Consider the following 21284-nt stretch of genomic DNA (forward strand, 5'->3'; position numbering starts at 1 on the left):
ATAGCTCTATGTTGGCACAGTATCTTGTAGTCTCAAAGGTGATGTATTTTACAGAGTGACCATACAGGAGTGCAATTAAGAAACATTTGTTACACCATACCATGAAGTGCCTTAAACAAAGAGGTTCGTGGCAGAACCACCAGCTATTCTTTTGAAAAAATCTGTCATTTAAAACAACTTTTAAAATTACATGAACAAGTTAAAACTTACAGTATGGAATTTTGTGACCTACTTGAGTTTAGTGCTTATGTGATGGAAGTCACTAAAATGAATATTATGTGTTATGATTAGAACCACTGAAATGTTTTCCATTTCAAATCATAATAGTGAAACACGAAGACCAGAGGGGAAACAGTCTACATCCTTCACATTCCCATGGTTCAGCCAGAGAGAAGGGGCTGGACCTTTATTGGTCTTTTTATAAACAACATGACATCACACACATGAACACACTGATAGGTTAGTTCATATAGTCCATATAAAAACATTATAAGAATATAAAAGAAATAGAAGATTTCTTTTATATTCTTATATTGTTTTTATTTCTTTATCTACATAAGATATATACATATGCACGTGTGAAGATATATACTACAAGTGTTATAATCCTTAAATGAAATGACAGATATAATGTTTTAAAGTTACATTTACATCTCAGCTGAAATGGAGGCAAAGAAGTTATGTCAGATTATAGAGTTAAGTCTCGGCCTGGGAAATTAAGGGTGAAAACAGATGTCATTCCTTCTCGCTCAACACTTCCAAACTCCTCCTCCTCCTGAACCAAATATGGCTAAACCCCTGTAAGGCCTCGTACACACGACCGGTTTCCTCGGCAGAATCCATCAAGAAACTTGGTGGGAGATTTTTTTTTGCCGAGGAAACCGGTCGTGTGTACATTTTCGTCGAGAAAACTGTCGAGGAACTCGACGAGCCAAAAAGAGAGCATGTTCTCTTTTTCCTCGACGGGAATGGAGAAAATTGGCACGTCGAGTTCCTCGACAGCCTAACAAGGAACTCGTCGAGTTCCTCGGTCGTGTGTACGAGGCCTCAGATTGAGAATGGGACCCTGTTTCTGGACATTCCATAAGGAACTTTCATGCCTGTTTAACACGAGGGCTGTATGTGCCCAAAAATTGACTTGTAAGAAGAAGCCACCATATATGGACTATATGAACTAACCTATCAGTGTGTTCATGTGTGTGATGTCATGTTGTTTATAAAAAGACCAATAAAGGTCCAGCCCCTTCTCTCTGGCTGAATGTTGGGAAGGTGAAGGATGTAGACTGTTTTCCCTCTGGTCTGCGTGTTTCACTATTATGATTTGACTCAGAGGCAGAATGGGTTTATTCTCTGGAATTGGGCCGGAGAACCTCTATTTCACTTAGATCTTTACTAAGACAAATTGGAGTCTTTCAACTCTGATTTGTGAGGTTTTATTGAATTTGATTATATATGATATATCATTTGTGCTGATCCTTCACTATCTTATATAATTTGATGCACGTTTTCAGTAGGGATGAGCCGAACACCCCCCCCGTTCGGTTCACACCAGAACCGTCGAACGGACTGAACCTTTGCGCAAACTTTTAGAACCCCATTGAAGTCTATAGGACTCGAACGTTAGAATTCAACAGTGCTCATTTTAAAGCCTAATATGCAAGTTATTGTCATAAAACATGTTTGAGAACCCGGGTCTTGCCCCAGGGAACATGTATCAATAAAAAAAAAAAGTTTTAAAAACCGCCGTTTTTTCTGGAGCAGTGATTTTAATGATGCTTAAAGTGAAAAAAAATGAAAAATTCCTTTAAATATTGTACCTGCTGGGTGTTACTATAAGAAAAAAAGTCATTTAAAACTGCTTGCGGCTTTAATGTAATGTCTGGTCCCTGCAATATGGATGAAAATCATTGAGAAAAATAGCATGGATTTCCCCACCGCCCTCTCCCCAGGTCATTACCAGCCCTTTTGGCCCTATATACTTTGAACAGCAGTATACAGGCGGTGCAAACAAGACAGGCACTGTAAGTTTGTTGTTAAGTAGAATCTGTTTGTAATTTTGAACTGGTACTTTTTTAAAGTGTAGCTCCAGCCCCCAAAAATGTTTTAAGTTTTTTGGAAGACATAGAGCAGTGAGTGCGTAGTGAGGTAGGGTGGTACTGTAGTGACGTTGTACAAAACAGCCATGCTATTATCAGCTATCACTGCTGTGTTTTTTTTTCTTTAAGTGTATTTTGTGCGTGTACTCGAGAGAGGAGCCGGACTGCAGGAGTTGGGAGTAGGCAGGCCTCCCCCAGAGGCAATCTGCCACCTTTCTCCATGCCTCGGGTGGCAATGGTGGGTGTGTGAGGGGGTCCTCCCACATAGCCCGCCCTACCTGCTCCGCTTTGAAGCCCAACAGGGCAGAGGGACTCCCTATAAGGGAGTGAGAGGATCTAGCCCGCTCAACTAGCCCCGTTAGTCCTTCGCCTCTCTTTTTAGAGACCGCGTGGTCAAAGTGTGTGCATGTTAACCCAATTTCGAGTGCGTGTAAGTGTGGTGGCATTATTTTGAGAATCCTGAGAGAATCGTGATCATCATTCTAAGCAAAAGAATTGTGATTCTCATTTTTCCCAGAATCGTGCAGCTCTACTGCCTTTAGGAATTAATATGAGAAACACCAGTAAATCTATTGACGTAGCTTTAGGTGCACACTGCAGAGGACACAGACAGTACACCACGTGAGAATACTGCAGCTAACACAATCACCTGCCTGCCTGTCAGTAAATTAGGAAGAGCGGATCTAGCTAAACTCAATACAGTGTATAAATATATATACAACACCTGGGATGCATATATATCCTCTACACACTGTAACTCTAACTGACTAGCCTGCCTGCCTGCCTTCTCTATCTACCTGCAATAAATGACACTCTCTCTCTGTCTCTCTCTGTCCTCTCTTAACCACCGCAACACACTACACAAGGCCGACTTGCAGGCGGCCATTTATAGTGTGGGGTGTGTACTAAAACCCCACACTATAAATGCAGACCTCCCAGCACAGCACTCGTAACCGGTGAAAGATGTCAGCGCCAGCCTGGGAACGGCGTGCGTTCCACTGACAGTCAGCTGGTTAACCCGGAAGTGCGTGTGGGTGTGCGTGTATCCGCTTTACGCACTGTTCGTTAGATTACGTCTTCTGAAGGCTTCAGAAGATGTAATCTAACGAAACGTGCGTAAAGCGGATACACGCACACCCACACGCACTTCCGGGGTGTGCTGGGAGGTGTGCTGGGAGAGGTCTGCTATCGTGCAGATAGCTGTCTATCTGTTTTTGTTTTTATTTGTTTTATTTTAATCATTTTATCGGAACCCTGGTTCCAGTTTTGATTTTATTTTTGTATTTACCTGCTTCTTGTGCACGCCATTATTAGTGGCAGTGCGAATAAAATACCCCTCGTTTTTGAACATACTACGCAATGTGAAATTGTTTTTTCCCCTGGAGGACCTTGGACAACCAAAGGATTTGAGCCACCTGGACCAGAAGACCCATCCAGAGGACCCAAGGAGGGGAAAGTCGAGCTGAGGAGCAGCTGGAGACTATATATACATGCACTTTACCCCTGCAGGGGTGAGTGTCTCTGGTGAGTGGGGACCCAGGAGGGGGAGCCCCGGAATCACTGCGTGAACCATCACAACTGTATACTCTGATCACTCACCCAGATTGGGTGCACCCGTTTACGAACAATCTCACAAAAAATTTAGATATTTGATCAATTATATGTGGACTGCTGACCAATTTCTGGATTTATCATTTATTGGACTATTTTATTATTATGTTTGTTACATTCAATATGGGCTGTTCACCTACCTATTGTTTTTGATTCAGCATCTTTCACCGCTGACCCCTACAGGCGGTCACTGATATCCTAGCACTAATTGTTTATTTATAATATTCTTATTGGTTATTCACCTAGTGCACCTGGTGCCACTTAGTGTTATTTGCACTATTAGCCGTGATTACGTGTCACAATACACTCCGTACTATTTTTAGTTATTTGGTGCACAGTGTATACCTATTACTATTTTTCTTTGTACAGCATATTTTTGTCTGAGTGTCTTAACACGCACTACTCTGAGTCACTCATACATGAAGTACAATTAGGCACTTCTATTGCTTAGATCCACTATCCACTGGTTTATGCCCTGGATCACATACAAGTTATTACCATATTACACATTCGGTATATTTAGCCTTTAGCTGAGACAGCGCCACGACCCCCACACTTTCTTATTTTTTACTTTTTGCTATAATAAATATCCCAATTTTTTTTTTTAAATAACTATTTTTTTTCTTAGTTTAGGTATTCTTCTAAATTTTTTGGGTAAAAAATCACAATAAGCGACTGGTTTGCGAAAAGTTATAGTGCTTACAAAATAGGGGACAGAATTATGATTTTTGTTTTATTATTTTTTTTATTTACTAGTAATGGCGGAGATCTGCGATTTTTATTGGGACTGTGACATTATGGCGGACACATAGGACACTTTTGACAAATTTTTGGGACCATTCACATTTATACAGCGATCAGTGCTATAAATATGCACTGGTTACTGTATAACTGTGACTGGCAGGGAAGGGGTTAACACTAGGGGGTGAGGAAGGGGTTAAATGTGTGCCCTGCATAGTGTTTCTAACTGTGGGGGAAGGGGACTGACTGGGGGAGGTGACCGATCTGTGTCCCTATGTACAAGGGACACAGCATCGGTCTCCTCTCCCTGACAGGACGTGGATCTGTGTGTTTACACACACAGATCCACGTCCTTGTCTGTGTAACCGGCATTCGCGGGTACGTGGCGGACATCACGGCCGCCAGGCACATACATCGGCACTGCAGTGATGCGGCGGGTGCGCGCCCCCCAGTGGCAGGAGGAGCCGAGGACCTCTATTGATGTGCTCTCGCCAATTGAGAGCCATCTTGTGGCCGTCAAAGTGCAATGGCCGGGGCTGCAAGTTGTTAATGGTCAGTGATTACCCACTATATATGGAGTGGGTAATCAGTACTTAAAGCGGAGGTTCACCCTAAAAAAAAAAATTCTAACATTACATTGAGCTCACTTCCAACATTGACAGTATGCTGATTTTTTTATGTTTTTTGCTGTACATAACGTCATATAGCTATTTTCCCCCCGGCTTCCGGGTAGTGGCTCCCGCGGGAGTGGGCGTTCCTATGCAGAGGCTAAGTGATTGATGTGATGACAAAAACTTCCCCCCGGCGCATAAGATGCGTCACCAGTTTCCAAAAGAAGCCGAACGTCGGTGGGCAGGCGCTGTATAAAGCCGACTCGCAGTTCGGCTTCTTTCGGAAACTCGTGACGCACCTTATGCGCCGGGGGGAAGTTTTTGTCATCACGTCAATCACTTGCCTCTGCATAGAAACGCCCACTCCCTCTCCACACCAGGGAGAAAGCCTCGCATTACTGTGTGTAGTTACAGCTAGGCCGTTGTTTCGCGGCAAACTTTCGTAGTTCGCTCTCCGCCAAACCGGCGGACATCTGGCGATGTTCGCAGGGGTCCACAATGTAAGAACTTTGACCTATGACACATCCATCAGGTGGTGCAGGACAGCCAATTGAGACATTTCAGCACATGGACATACCCCCTACCTTATAAATAGTCCTGATCTGGCGGCCATCTTACATTCTGCTGTTTGTCAGTGTAGGGAAAAGGGTGCTGTGTTTGGAGCAGGGACAGGCTGTATTATTTCAAAGGTCCAAAAATGTCCTTTTAAGGACTGGTATAGGTGTGCTACTTAGTATATAGGTGTCTAATACATTTATATACTTTTTGTCAGTGTAGGGAGAGGCTGCTGTTGGGAGCAGGGACAGGCTGTAATCATTCAAATAGCTATCTAAAAGGTCCACAAAAGTCCTTTTAAGGACTGGTATAGGTGTGCTACTTGCTCTAGTATATAGCTGTCTAATACATTTATATACTTTTTGTGAATGAAAGTGATTGGTGTGTCCTCTTTTAGATCCAGCACCTCATCCCTATAAAATTATGGTATAGGATTGTGAAGGATGAGAGGAATTATAGCAGTGCCATTTAAACAATTCATACAGAAAAGTCAAAACAAAATTATAAATATAAATATTTTGAGCCAGATTCACGTAGGAGAGCGTATATTTCTGCGGGCGTAGCGTATCCTATTTATGCTACGCCTCCGCAACTTAGACAGGCAAGTGCTGTATTCACAAAGCACTTGCTCCGTAAGTTGCGGCGGTGTATCGTAAATTGGCCGGCGTAAGCCTGCGTAATTCAAATGTGGAAGAGGTGGACGTGTTTTATTAAAATGATCTGTGACCCCATGCAAATGAAGCGCCGATCGTACGGCGCATGCGCACGCATGCTCAGTATCACATGGAATTTACTCCCTAAGATACGCCGGCTCAATGCCTGTGACGTGAACGTAACCTATGCACATCCCCATTCACATACGACTTACGTAAACGACGTAAAAAGATACGCTTGTTCCGAAGTCCATACTTTGCATTGCCTAATGTAAATGGGGTAGCGGGCGCAAGTACGTTCGTGAATCGGCGTATCTACATAATTTACATATTCAACGCGTAAGTCTACGGAAGCGCCCCTAGTGTCCAGCGTAAATATGCACCCAAGATACGACGGCGTACTAAGACTTACGTCGGTCGGCTTAAACCAGATTTCAGGCGTATCTACGTTCAAGAATACCGCGCATAGATACGACGGCGCATCTTGTAACTTACACGGCGTATCAATAGATACGCCGGCATAACCTGTATGTGAATCTGGCCCTTTATTTGTAGTAGAAAAATAGAAGATAAAAACAGTAATGATCGACTAAGATTGACATGAGTTGTTACATAATCCCGACATGTTTCGGCAAATCGTTGCCTTCCTCAGGGGTGTGAGTCAATCAGTATGTCTTTGTACAATCTAATGGAAGATATACATGCATGCATAATTAATACATTACAGTATAAACAGATGAATATCTCAAAACATGGCTATATTCTCAAAAGACTCAGTGCACACACAATGATCTCAGGTGTGGAGGTGACCAGATGAAAATTACCAGAGTGGGAGCCATACATACCCTGTAAGTCCAAACAAGAAGCAGAGCCAAAGTGCAGCAAATTGCAGCGCCAATCACAGCAACACTCCAAACTTAGTGCGGTTGCAGGGGGCTAATATTGCACACTAGAGTATAGAAATTTCAAAAAAGGGAAAACAGTTAGGGGTTAAAAGACCACAAAATAATAATTTGCGGTAACTTCTCCTCTAACAAGGACTAACATAGCCTCAATACATACCTAATTGGGATCATTTAAAAGTGCTAAATGGGTGGGTGCTAAATAAGCTGCCACTGAAGGAAACAATTATCAGTGTGAGCATAAGGTGATTTCCTGACACACTGGGTTGTGACTCCGCCCCCACAACCTGACATGATTGATTAGCTATAAATTTGAAGGGGAGACGCCCTGCACCTTTCTTTTTTTTATCCTCACCTGACAGATTGGATGAACAAGCAAGCATGCCTCTTACCGCAATCGCCCCAGCAGGTTCTAAGCCTCTCCTGTTTGGAAGTCCCTCCTGTACAGTCTCTGAAGGAGCTTTTATGGAGGGAACCACGTTCTGGTGGTCTCAGGGGCGCAAACAGCAAGTACTGGCAATGTGACAAGCTTTAAAGAAGCTTACATTTTTTGCAGTGGTCTCCACTTCTATGTCTCTTTGCTCATTATGGTCCACATTGTACCTATATTTTCTCCTTACTATTTTGCAGATAACAAGTACTGGCAATGTGACAAGCTTTAACCACTTCCATACTGGGCACTTACGCCCCTTCCTGCCCAAGCCAATTTTCAGCTTTCAGCACTGTCGCACTTTGAATGACAATTGCGCGGTCGTGCTACACTGTACCCAAACAATTTTTTTATCATTTTGTTCCCACAAATAGAGCTTTCTTTTGGTGGTATTTGATCACCTCTGCGGTTTTTATTTTTTGCGCTATAAACAAAAGAAGAGTGACAATTTAAAAAAAAAACACTATTTTTTACTTTTTTATTTAATAAATATCACAATTTTTTTAAAAAAAAACGTTTTTTTTCCTCAGTTTAGGCCGATATGTATTCTTCTACATATTTTTGGTAAAAAAAAACGCAATGATCATATATTGATTGGTTTGCGCAAAAGTTATAGCGTTTACAAAATAGCTGATATATTTATGGCATTTTTATTTTATTAATTTTTTTACTAGTATTGGCGGCGATTTGCGATTTTTTTTTTTACTGTCACCGTGACATTGCGGCAAACACATCGGACACTTTTGACACGTTTTTGGCGCCATTCAAATTTATACAGCGATTAATGCGATAAATATGCACTAATTACTGTATAAATGTGACTGACATTCAAGGGGTTAACACTAGGGGGTGAGGGACGGGTTAATATGTATACCTAAATTGTGTTCTAACTGTGGGGAAAGGGGGGTGACTGGGGGAGGTGACCGATCTATGTCCCTATGTACAAGGGACACAGATCGGTTTCCTCTCTCCCCTGACAGGACGTGGAGCTCTGTGTTTACACACAGAGCTCCACGTCTTGTCCCTGTAGCCGCCGATTCCGAGTGCCTGGCGGACATCGCGACCGCCAGGCACGCGCATCGGCATCTCGGGGACGCGCCGGGCGCGCGCGCGCGGCCACCGGCGCGCTCGCGCGCCCCCCAGTGGCCGCAAGAATACAGGACGTCATTTGACGTCCTGTTGAATTTTCAGAGTAACCGTGGAGCCGTCATTTGACGATGGCCCGGTACTCTAGTGGTTAAAGAAGCGTACATTTTTGCAGTGGTCTCCACTTCTATGTCTATGGGCTCATTAAGGTCCACATTGCAAAATAGTAAGGAGGAAATATAGGTACAATGTGGACCTTAATGAAGTAGAGAAGAGACAAAAAAGAGAGCCTGACCAATAACGCTGCGTTCTTTGGCAGCCCTACCAGGTCAAGAGACGCCAGCTCGCGGCATAGAGGGAGATCAAGTCATGCGTCCAGTGGCAGAAGGTCACGCAGAAGTCGCTCAAGATCACCCTACTGCTATCATCGCTCAAGACGTAGCCGCTCACGTCATAGCCGCTCCCGTCATAGTCGATCTCACCGTAGACGATCACCATCATCTCACCATGATCGGAACTACCATACCCGTCCCGCAGCAAACGCTTGCTGGGTATGCAGGGCTCCAGCATTACCAGAAAAATTGGCTTGCCATTCTTGCTTCAACGAAGCAACCAAGGAGAAGGAGCCAGACGCCAGAGTAGCGACAGAGTCCACACGAGAGTCAATTTTGGTAACTACGGCTCCGCCGATAAACGATCCTACCCCAAGCACTTCACCAGTTCCCTGTCACTACACACAGGCTTCAGAAACCCTCTCTGAAAATGAAGACCGCGATGCAGCGTCAGGGTTCCACTTCTGCTTAGTCGAACCGATCGCTCGCTCAGTCAAAGAAGCAATTGGCTGGGAGGAAGGTGAGACAGAACCGCAGAAGGTTCGGAAGTATTTTCCAGAACTGAAGAGGGATCCTGAATCGTTTCCCTTCATAAAGGAACTGGTGGGCCTCATAAAAGATGAGTGGGAGAGATTGGATAAACGACCTAGTCTTACCAACAAGCTTGCAAAATTGTGTCCTTTTAAAGGAGTCTAAAATCAATTCCCTAATTAATGCACAGTGGATTCATCTTTAATGCGACTTGACAGACGCGTTACCCTGCCGATCGCAGACGCAGTTACCTTCCGGGACGTACTTGATCGCAAAATCGATCCTGAATTAAAAAGGCTTACTCCACGGCAGAAGGCGCTTGTAGACTGGCTATCACCACCGCCGCAGTAGCCAAAAGCCATCTCTTCATGGACGGCTAACATTGAGAACTCCCTCCTAGATGGTATGGACCAGGAGAAAATAATTTCCTCCCTACAGGAGATTAAATTGGCAGGCAGCTTCATGGCCGGAGCATCAGTTGACATCATTAGATCCTCAGCAAAGGCTATGCTAGCCTCGGTTACGGCCAGAAGGGCTTTATGGCTGAAGCCCTGGATAGCTGATGCAGCATCAAAATCGAATTGGTGCAAAATCCCATATGACGGCTCAAACCTATTTAGCGCAAATCTGGATCCAGCCATCTCCACAAGGCCATCACGGCTGGGGACCAACAGAAATCCTTTTGAGGATTCAACCGCCCACCCAGCCCAGGTGAGCGCCAGGCTTTAAGAACTTTGCTCATACTTTGCTCAAATATGGTCAAGTCACTCATCATATCCATGGACATTATCCACTATCAAGATCGGAGGGGGTTCTATTCCCCTTTTATTTTTGGTTTGAAAGAAAACTGGGGACTTGCGCCCAGCCCTAGATCTAAAGAGGCTCAACAAGAGGATCAAAAATAGAAGCCTTCAAAATGTAAAGCCTTCACTCCATTCTATTGGCGGTGAACTGGAGACTGGATGTTGTCGGTGGATTTATTGGACATGTCCCGATCCATTCCACCTTCCAAAAGTTTCTTCAGTTCTCAATCAATCAGTGTCATTTCCAATTCCGGTGCCTTCCATTCGGCATCTCCTCAGCACCCAGGACATTCACCATAGTTCTCCTACCCCTGGTCGCACTTCTCAGAGAAGAGGGGATGCGAGTCCATCATTATCTGGAAAACATATTGCTCCTGGCAGGGAATCAGGAAACCTTAACTCTTTACCGGAAGTTATTGCTCACGACCCTGCAAGACTTCGGGTGGCTAGTCAACTGGAAAAAGAGCAGTCTCCAGCCCACGCAAGTCATGGTGTTTCTAGGGGCAGAGTTGGATACCAGGCTGAAACCCTTAGTCCAGAAGATGCAGAACCTGTTATCATCCAGACGCCTACCGGCCAGAGCCTACCTCAATATCTTGGGGTCCATGGCTGCGACCATATCCATGGTACAGTGGTCCCAGTGGCACATGCGAATTCTACAGAATTATTTTCTCAGACAGTGGAACAGCTGGGTAAAACAATCACTATGGTGGTGAACGCACCCATTCAACCTCAGGAAACTCAGACCGATAGTTCCCCCAAGTCCAGAAGTAGTAACATTGGATGCCAGCCAGAGGGGGTGGGGAACACATTATCGGGACCAAGCAGCCCAAGGCCAGTGGCACTTTCAAGCTCAGGGCATGGTGTCAAATGTATTAGAACTCAGAGCAGCCTTCCAGGCTCTCATGACCTTTGCTCCTCTTCTGAAAGGAAAGAGTGTCCTTATCCCAGTGTTTCTCAATTCCAGTCCTCAGGCCCCCCCAACAGGTCAGGTTTTCAGGATTTCCATTATTTTGCACAGGTGATTTGATCAGTTTCACTGCCTTAGTAATCACCACAGCCTTTTCATCTGAGGGAAATCCTGAAAACCTGACCTGGAATTGAGAAACACTGCCTTATCCAAATGGACAACAAGGTGGCAGTGTCGTACATCCAGAAACAAGGAAGGACCACGCTTCTGGAGGAAGTTCGCCCAATATTGGGATGGGCCCAAGTGCATCTGCCAGATCTCAGGGCAGTGTATGTCCCGGCAGCACAAAATATGTTGGCCGACTATCTAAGCCGAGAGACACTGTCGAACAACGAATGGTCCCTGAACCACCACGCATTCTCCCTTCTTACGAAGACCTGAGGAGTACCAGAGGTCGACCTAGCAGCTACGCCAACAAACACCAAATGTCAGAGGTTCCTGTCCAGAGCCCCCTTTCCATCAGCCGAAGGAACAGACTGCCTAGCCCATGGAACTTCGAGCTGGGGTACATTTTCCCTCCAACTCCTCTGATTGCGAGATTCCTGTCCCGGCTTCGGAAGTCCTCAGCCACGATCATAGCAGTAATACCGGTCTGGCCGAGGAGGCCACGGTTTGCGACCCTGTTACAACTCAGTACGCAGCCTCCAATTCAGCGACCAGTAACCAGGGATCTCCTATATCAAGGTAAATTCTTCCATCCAGCCCCAGAGAAGCTGCATCTGGCAGCATGGAAGTTGAGAGGATTAGGTTAAGGGAACAAGGATGCTCCCAGGAAGTAATATCGACCCTAATGCAGCTAGAAAAAGCTCCTCTAATACCACCTACACTAGAATCTGGGAGAGGTTAGTTTCGATGTCACAACTAAGAGATTGGAATCCTATCTCACCAGAACCATCTCAAATTCTTGAATGCCTTCAGTCAGGGCTTAACAAGGGCCTAAGCTCGGGTACCCGGAAGGTGCAAGTATCCGCTCTTTCTGCCAAGACGGTTACTAGATGGGCTCTTCACCCTCTGGTCACTCAATTTCTGAAGACCTGCACAAAGATCGGACCACCTAGGAAGCCAGTTTTTACAACATGGGATCTCTCAATAGTTCTTGAGGCCTTGTCCTATCCACCCTTTGTTTTCGTTTAACTTAGTCTCACTGTGAAACCTAACTCCGAAGCTGGCTTTCCTTATTGCTATCACCTCAGCTAAAAGGGTGTAGGAGATTCAAGCACTATGGCTACGGAACCCTATTTAGTGTTCTTCCCTGACAGAGTGGTACTGAAACCTTCAGACTGATTTAGAACAAAGGTAGCTTCCTCCTTTCAGTATAACCAGGACAGCGTCCTTCCGTCTTCCACTGATGGGAGGGGCGAGCCCCATGCCTTGGATGTCAAGTCAACCATCTCCAGTTACCTCACAGCTACATCTCACCTGAAGAGGAAGTCGGATTCTCTCTTGATTATCCCACACGGGAGCAGACGAGGCCAAGCAGCTACCTCTCGTACCATCGTTGCTATCAAAGAGGCCTATTCCATCCAGCAACTTACAGCTCCTGAGGGCATCAGGGCTCACTCGACAAGGGCAGTGGATACCTCATGGGCAGCATATTGCAGGATTTCCCCGGAGACCATATGCAGAGCAGCAACCTGGTCTTCTCGGCACACCTTCATTTTTCACTACAGAGTGAATTCTGCTCACTTGGCTACTGCCGACTTCGGCAGATCTGTTGTTAGAGCCAATTCCTCAGCGCTATAAAGAATAAATATTACTGTTTTCTTGCACCCTCCCGACTGGCGAGTTATTTCCCAGTGTGTGCTGCCATGAATGCGTCAGGATAACGGAAAATTGTATACTCACCTTTCCGTAATTTTCCTTTCCTGACGCATCTTCATGGCAGCACACAGATGCCCACCTTACTGTTTAATGATGATATATACAGAGAATGGTGCAGGGCGTCTCCCCTTCAAATTTATAGCTAATCAATCCTGTCAGGTTGTGGGGGCGGAGTCACAACCCAGTGTGTGCTGCCATGAAGATGCGTCAGGAAAGGAAAATTATGGAAAGATGAGTATACAATTTTGCGTTTTGCTCAATCCTAAAGCATCACACAGGACTTGTGAATGGCAAGTAAAAGGAAAACCTGAAAAATATAAATGAAATAGAGACCATTCAAAAAAGAAGGTCTTACATTCTCAAGGATGACAATGCAGTCAACCAAGAGTATAAAAAGTAACATTGAAAAAAATACCAAAAGGTTAGAGTAGCAAATAATATTTACCTTTAACAAGCAGAACCAATATACAGCACCCACCAATGCTGTATATTGGTTCTGCTTGTTAAAGGTAAATATTATTTGCTACTCTTACCTTTTGGTATTTTTTTCAATTTTCATTCATCTGTTTATACTGTAATGTATTAATTATGCATGTGTATCTTCCATTAGATTGTACAAAGACATACTGATTGACTCACATCCTCAGGGAAGGCAACGATTTGCCGAAACGTGTTGGGATTATGTAACAACTCATGTTAGTCTTAGTCGATCTTCTATTTTTCTACTACAACTAAAATATTTATATTTATAATTTTGTTTTGACTTTTCTGTATGACTTGTTTAAATGGCACCGCTATAATCCCTCTCATCCTTCACAATCCTAATTCATATACTTTTTGTCAGTGTAGCGAGGTTGGCGTTTCCAGCAGGGACAGCATTTAGCGACACAACTCGCTACCTAACAGGTCCACAAAAGTCCTTTCAAGCACTGGTATAGGTGTGCTACTTTGTCTGCACTGCAGTACATGATAGTGTGTAATACATTCATATACTTTTTGTCAGTGTAGGGCGAGGTTGGCGTTTCCAGCACGGACAGCATTTAGCGACACAAATCGCTACCTAACAGGTCCACAAAAGTCCTTTCAAGCACTGGTATAGGTGCGCTACTTGCTCTGCACTGCAGTACATGCTAGTGTGTAATTCATTCATATACTTTTTGTCAGTGTAGGGCGAGGTTGGCGTCTCCAGCAGGGACAGCATTTAGCGACACAAATCGAGAGATTTGGGCGACCATTTTTGGGTGGTTTCTTTATATAGGAAAGCTCAGGCACATTTTAGACAGAACACGTGTGGATGCAGATAGGGACAGAGACCCTGCTTGTGAGGGAGAGATAGGAGAAGTCAGGGAGAGTGTTCCGGCCTCTGAGGGATAGTTAAGGGGTCCTACGGAGTCCTGCAGTGGTAACCTTGGTCGGATGAAAGACTCCCAGCTGCTACGGGTACCGTGTTTCCAGCCTCTTCCAATACGCATTGTGTGCTGGGGTATATAATGTGCCATTAAGTGGGAAGTGTGATACTCAGAAATCCACTTAGAACAACAGTATCTGTACTGCATATTTGTGCCTCCATGCCTGGAGAGGAACCATTTGCCGTTCGATTGTAAAGACTGTTACTACTACCGCCTCTAGGTAATAAACGTTACCTTGTTCAAAGAACTTTACGTGTGTCTCCCTCTGTGAATCACCACACCCTCACCCCGCTTACATTTTGGCATAGTCGGCAGAATGTCAGTACCATCGTCCTCAAGCGGGGGAGCGGCTAGAGGGTCCTTCATGGCACCGTACGGAGCGGCCTTAGCACTGATTCCAAAATTCAATGGTTCAAATATTCCCCTGACAGATTGTGTGGAGAGACTTGACAGCTCGGTCCGATTGTTCGAAATACCCGCAGCACACTTTGCAGATTTGGCAGTTAATGCGCTAGAAGGAGAAGCCCGCCGGGCTGTGATGGTTCTGCCCGAGAAGGAGAGAGATAACAGATCCGCCGTTGTGGCCCGTTTAGAAAGTTTGTATGATGAGAGTACCTCTATAGCCGAACTCCGGAAGAATTTCTACAGTCTGGAGCAGTATGATCGAGAGACTATTCCTCAATTTGCAGTGGCATTGCAGGAGATCTGGTGCCGGTTGGAGGAGAAAATGGCCCCCACAGGAACTGGAGTTGCTAACTCCGATCAGCTAATACGGGACCAGTTCCTCGCTGGTGTGTGGTCCCCTTCATTAAAAAGAGCCTTGAAGGATCGAGTGAGGGCTGATAGTACAGTGAAGTTTGCAGTGATCCTACAAGAGGCCATCGAGAGGGAATAGTAAGAGTCGGACCATGAATGAGCTGATGCCAGAAGCCAGGTTACCTGCATTTAGGGAGCTGGGTGGCCTGTGGGGCAAGAAGAAGCGCCTGCCCCATGCCCTGCCACAGTCTCGATGGTGGAGATGCCCTCGATGGAGAAGGCCGTACGAGACTTAGCTGAGATGGGGATAAACGGCCGTTTCTCTGCAAATTATATGACAGATAGGGTGCAAGACTGTTACCCTTCTGTCTTGTGCCATTCTGGAGCATTAATTAGTTGCTTTATGGGGCGGAATATGCATTTATCCATTACAACTAGCAGGCTACAGCAAAATGGCCGCTGCTCCACTTCCTGTATAGGAAAATGGCCATTTGTTTCACTTACAGCCCACCAAACAAGCCACCCTATATAAAGGACCCTCACTATACCTCTCATCACTCCTGAGGAAGTCACGTGTAGTGATGTATACGCGTAAGAGTCCATTGAGAGGTACCGGAGGTGACGTTGGCGAACTACTTCCCCCTTTTTATATGCCTGATTTTATCCTAAGCTATGTGAGTACCCGTATATAATCTTTCTGTTGAATAAACTTTTTAAACGGTATCACGCTATTGGTGTTTTATCCCTCTGGGTGCGAGTTATTGGCTATCCTGAGATGGGACTACCAAGAGGGACCTGCGGTTCTTTGGATTACAGTCCATTCGGATAACCACCCATACAGACACGATCAGAAAGTGCGTTTTGGATCTATATGCTGTTACCTTACAGCAGTAAGGTAAGGGGACATCCTCACTCACCTTAAAAGGATCATTGGATATCCATCCTTTTTTTCACGCTATATGTTTGGGATCTACACCAGCACCTTTATTTTATTTTGGACTTTTTGATTAGCATTCAATTTTCCGTTCTTATCACAACATTAAGCTCTGCTGCATGGATTTTTTAGCTTAGCCTATCCCAGTCACTTATGTTATGCACATTGTACATCTTTATTTGCATCATTTTATTACTTATTTCACTCTACTGAGAAGAGTTAATGAAGTTATTTTATTGGCACTTATGCTTAGAATTGATACACCGTTGTCAGCCAGTTCACTGATCGTTTTTTGATGAAATCTTTGTTTATATTGGTTTAACCACAGATAGACCACCTTTTACTTCCTCCACACGCCTTTCCCATCCCCCACCCACAGCGCAGCACTACTTCCTTTTTTGTTGTTAGCTGAGATGGTCGCCTCCCTCAGCCAAGAGGTGGCAGCCTTGCAGAGAGGGTCAGAACAACCCCCGGCGGTGACCAACCCACTCCGGAGGGACCCAGATACTGACCGAAAATGCTGGCAGTGTGGACGGTTCGGCCACATCGCCAGGGACTGTGTGAAACGGGCAGCCCAGAATGTACAAAGGCATGCTTTAAACTAGTGATTCCTGTGGTAGAGGGGCGACACGCGGGAAATGTTCAGTCACCGGCCTCAACGTGATCCTACAATGATTTCTGGTTGCCCCGTGGCGACAGTGATGTTCAACGGACAGCCGGCCAGATGTCTGGTGGACACTGGATCAGAAGTCACTACCATGGGCTATTCGTTCTACCAGCAACATTTTGGGCCGACCCCAACGCTAGACCCCTCCTGGGTGAGACTGAAAGCTGCCAACAACCTTCCTATTCCAGTAGTAGGGGTCACTTGGATGTCCATGAATGTATATGAGCAGACCCTCCCTAGGGTTGGAATTGTGGTGACTCGGAATGCCTCTTTCCCAGAGATCCCAGTAGTGTTGGGCATGAATGCCCTAAAGGAACTGGACTTAACACGCCTCCTTCGGGAGGCTTCAACACAAGCATCTGGGCAATCGGAACCACAGCTGCAGAATCTGATCAAAGCTTGTCAGGCAGTTCAGACGCAGAGCCATAAACATACTGAGAAAGTGGGGCTCATCCACCTCCCTGCCCAACATCGGGTTATTATAACCCCATGCCAGGAGTTGGTGTGCCCCCTTCCCGTGGCGGCTAGAAGACCCGTCAGAGGGGCCACTGTGATGGTAGAACCACAACACAATCTGGAAACCAAAGGTGAATGGCTGGTAGCCAGGACTTTGTCTGTTGTCTGTCAGGGACAGGTGTTGGTGCAACTGGTTAACTTGGGGTCCACCCCTATTCAAGTGCCCACGGACGTGACCATTGCCGAGTTATATACAGTACCCAAAAGCTGCATTACTGACCCTTGCCCTGGGGTGGAGGCCACCTGCGCTGCTTTGCAAACAGCTCTACCTGATTCAGCAGAAGCCCATCTTCCGAAATTGTTAGCACAACTGGCGCTTCCGGTGTCGGGAATGATTCTTGACCAACGTAACAAGCTCCAGCAATTAGTTCACAGACATATGATGACATTCTCTCAAGGCACTGAGGACTACGGTTGTACTAATGCTTTGGATCATTTCATCCACCCCGGAGACACTGCTCCTGTTCGGAAAAGATATCGTAATATACCCCCCGCTCTTTGTCAAGAGGTCAAAGACTTGTTACGCGGTATGCTGAAAGGGGGGGTGATTCGATGGAGTCGTAGCCCCTGGGCTGTGCCCATAGTTCTGGTGCGAAAAAAAGATGCCAGCTTACGCTTTTGTGTGGACTATCGCAGATTGAATGCCTGTACCCATCGGGATGCTTACCCACTGCCCCGGGTCGAAGAATCCCTAATGACCTTGGGGCAGGCACAGTACTTATCCACGCTTGACTTGGCCAGCGGATATTGGCAGGTCCCCGTAAAAGAAGAAGATCGTGAAAAAACAGCCTTTATCACCCCTCTGGGACTATTCAAGATTAATCAGATGCCCTTTGGCCTGACCAATGCCCCCAGTAAGTTTCAAAGGTTGATGGAACTTGGGAGAAAAATGTCATCTCATGAGAACCAAGATCCAGTATTTGGGGCATGTGGTCGAGGCAAAGGGGGTGTCCCCTGATCCAGATAAAATTCAGGCTGTACAGGCGTGGACAAGCCCTAAAACGGTAACAGAGCTACGCTTCTTTTTGGGACTTGTGGGTTACTACCGCAGATTTATTCCGAACTTTGCTACTATTGCAGCCCCCTTAACCCAGTTGCTGTGCGGTCAGCCTGCTCATCGCAAGGGTAAATCTTCTCCCAGTATCATTGACAGTTGGGGGCAGCACAGAGTGAGGCATTGGAGGCTCAAAAGGCGCAGCTGACTTCTGCACCCATATTGGCCTAAGCGGACTACCGTAAACCCTTCCGGGTGTACACCGATGCCAGCCTTCAAGGATTGGGGGCTGTGCTTGCTCAGGAGAAAGATGGAACTGAGCGGGTCATCGCTTATGCAAGTCGGAGCTTGCGCCCTACCGAACGTAATCCAGTCAACTACAGCTCTTTTAAACTGGAGTTGTTAGCGGTAGTCTGGGCCGTCACCGAAAAGTTTGTTGAGTACTTGGTGAGTGGCCGGGTGGACATATATACTGACAACAATCCTCTCGCCTACCTAGAGACGGCGAAACTGGGCACCTTGGAACAACGCTGGGTGGCACAATTGGCCCGGTTCAGCTATACCATTTACTACAAACCAGGGAGCTCCAATGGTAATGCTGACGCCCTCTCTCTATTTCCCTTTAACCGGCCTCAGGATAATCTAGATCAACAACTCGAGGGGGGGGTCGTTACCTCCGGGGGTCAACACGCAGGAGCAACTGGCTTCAACGACCCTGCAAAGTAATCAGGGCCTACCAGGAGGGTCATAAATTCACACTCCTTGAGAATGGTTGCAACTCCAGCGGAACGATCCTGACCTGGATCAGCTCGTTAGATACTGGGACAGGAATCAGAAGCCAGATTACAGGGAGCGAAGAAAGCTCTCACCGACGTTGTGCCAGCTGCTAAAACAGTGGGATCGGCTGGAAAGATATAATGGACTCTTATACCGACAAGCACGGGTGCCTGGAGAGTCGCGAGTTATTCATCTGCTGGTTATCCCTCAATTGAAGGCCTTGGAGGTTTGTCGAATATTTCACTGGATTGGAGGACACTTCTGTGCGGAACGGACAGAGGCCCTTATTCGTAAGTACATATTTTGTCCGGGACTGTCTAAGTGGGTGCAAAGGGCATGTCAGGAGTGTCAGAGTTGTGCCATCCACAAGGGAGGAACAGAGCAAACTACCCCTCTGGTGGTGAGAGCGGGAGAACCCTTTGAATTGCTGACCATGGACTTCCTGACAGTGGCGGACACATCGTCAGGTTATCGCTATGCCTTGGTGTTTGTGGACCACTTCTCTAAATTTGCCATCGTAGTGCCAACTAAAGATCAGACTGCCACCACCACGGCTAAACTGTTCTGGACCCATGTAGTCCAGCCCTATAGGTGCCCCAAAAGGATTCTGTCGGACCAAGGGCCGAACTTTGAGTCTAAGGCCTTGTACTCACGAGCAGACAGGTCCGATGAAACCGGTCCACGGACCGTTTCCATCGGACATGTCTGCCCGGGGACTGCCCGGGGACTTCTGTTCGATGGCTGTACACACCATTGAACAGAGGTCCGCGCGTAAATAATACGCGGGGCGTGTCCGCGTTGTCGCCGCGTCGATGACGCGGTGTCGCCGCGACAATGACGCGGCGACGTGGGCGGCCTGCCTTTAAAATGCTTCCACGCATGCGTCAAAGTCATTCGACGCATGCGAGGGATGGCGGGCGGCCAGACATGTACGGTAGGTCTGTACAGACGACCGTACATGTCCGGGCGGACAGGTTTCCAGCGGACTGTTTTAAAGCAAGTCCAGGAAACAGTTGTCCGCTGGAAACCTGTCCGATCCGCCTGAAAATGGTCCGCTCGGGCCTACACACGGCCAAACATGTCTGCTGAAACTGGTCCGCGGACCAGTTTCAGCAGACATGTTTGGTCGTTAGTACGGGGCCTAAGGTGTTTTCTGAACTGTGTCGTCTTAGTGGTATTCGGAAGTCGCATACTACTCCTTACCACCCCCAAGGAAATGGGGCCTGTGAACGTTTTAATTGCACCTTGTTGGGATTAATTCACACCTTAGAGCAGGAACATCGAGAATGTTGGCCGCAGTATGTAGGAGATTTCGTTTGGGCTTACAATCAGACTGTGCATAGAGCCACTGGTTATACTCCTCATTTTCTGATGTTTGGGCGTTACGGCCGGTTACCGGTGGATTTACTCCTAGAAACCCCAGAGCCTATTACGTCAAGGACCCCGGATGAGTGGGTCCAAGATCACTGGCACCGGCTGGATCAAGCCAAACAAATAGTGCTGGGAAAGCACCAGGATTTAGCCGAGGAAAGTGCTGTCCAATTGTTGCCACTTGCATCGGGCGACAGTCTTGGTGAGGAATCCCAAACATCTGAGGGGCAGCAAGCTGGAGCCTCAGTGGGAGCCATGTCCGAATCTGGTCGAACACCAACCTTTCATGGGGCGGCCTGTGTATGATCTGGTCTCAGAGAAGCCAGATGGGCCTCGTAAAAGACTGTATCGTAATCTCCTTCGTCCCTGTGGGCCATATTCTTGTAGATCGGCGCACATTTAGTCAGGCGTAGCGCATCTCAGATGCGCTACGACGGCTTAACTTGGAGAGAGCTGGCCCATATTCCCAGACCACATGCGTCCTACGATGCGCTCGCGTAACTTAAATGAGTCGGCGGAAGCAGGCGCAAGTGACGGTAGGAGGGATGTGGGCGTGAAGCATTCTAATGAACCGTGACCCCATGCAAATGATGTCCAGACCGAACGGAGCATGCGCCGGACGTGCTCCGCCCTCTGCGCATGCGCAAACCAACATTAGGCGTAAATCCCCGCTGAGTTGGGCCGGCCCAGTGCATAAAAGCGCCACCACATGCGCCCA

At 46.5% G+C, this 21284-nt stretch overlaps 1 protein-coding gene across 1 annotated transcript in view; it reads right to left on the reverse strand.

Moving 5' to 3' along the window:
- Positions 1-21284, reverse strand: part of REN (renin) — a 1297145-nt gene that overhangs the window by 966399 nt on the left and 309462 nt on the right. The window lies entirely within an intron of this gene.

Source organism: Rana temporaria, chromosome 2 (genome assembly GCF_905171775.1).
Source record: "Rana temporaria chromosome 2, aRanTem1.1, whole genome shotgun sequence".
In the NCBI taxonomy this organism is placed as follows: Eukaryota; Metazoa; Chordata; class Amphibia; order Anura; family Ranidae; genus Rana; species Rana temporaria.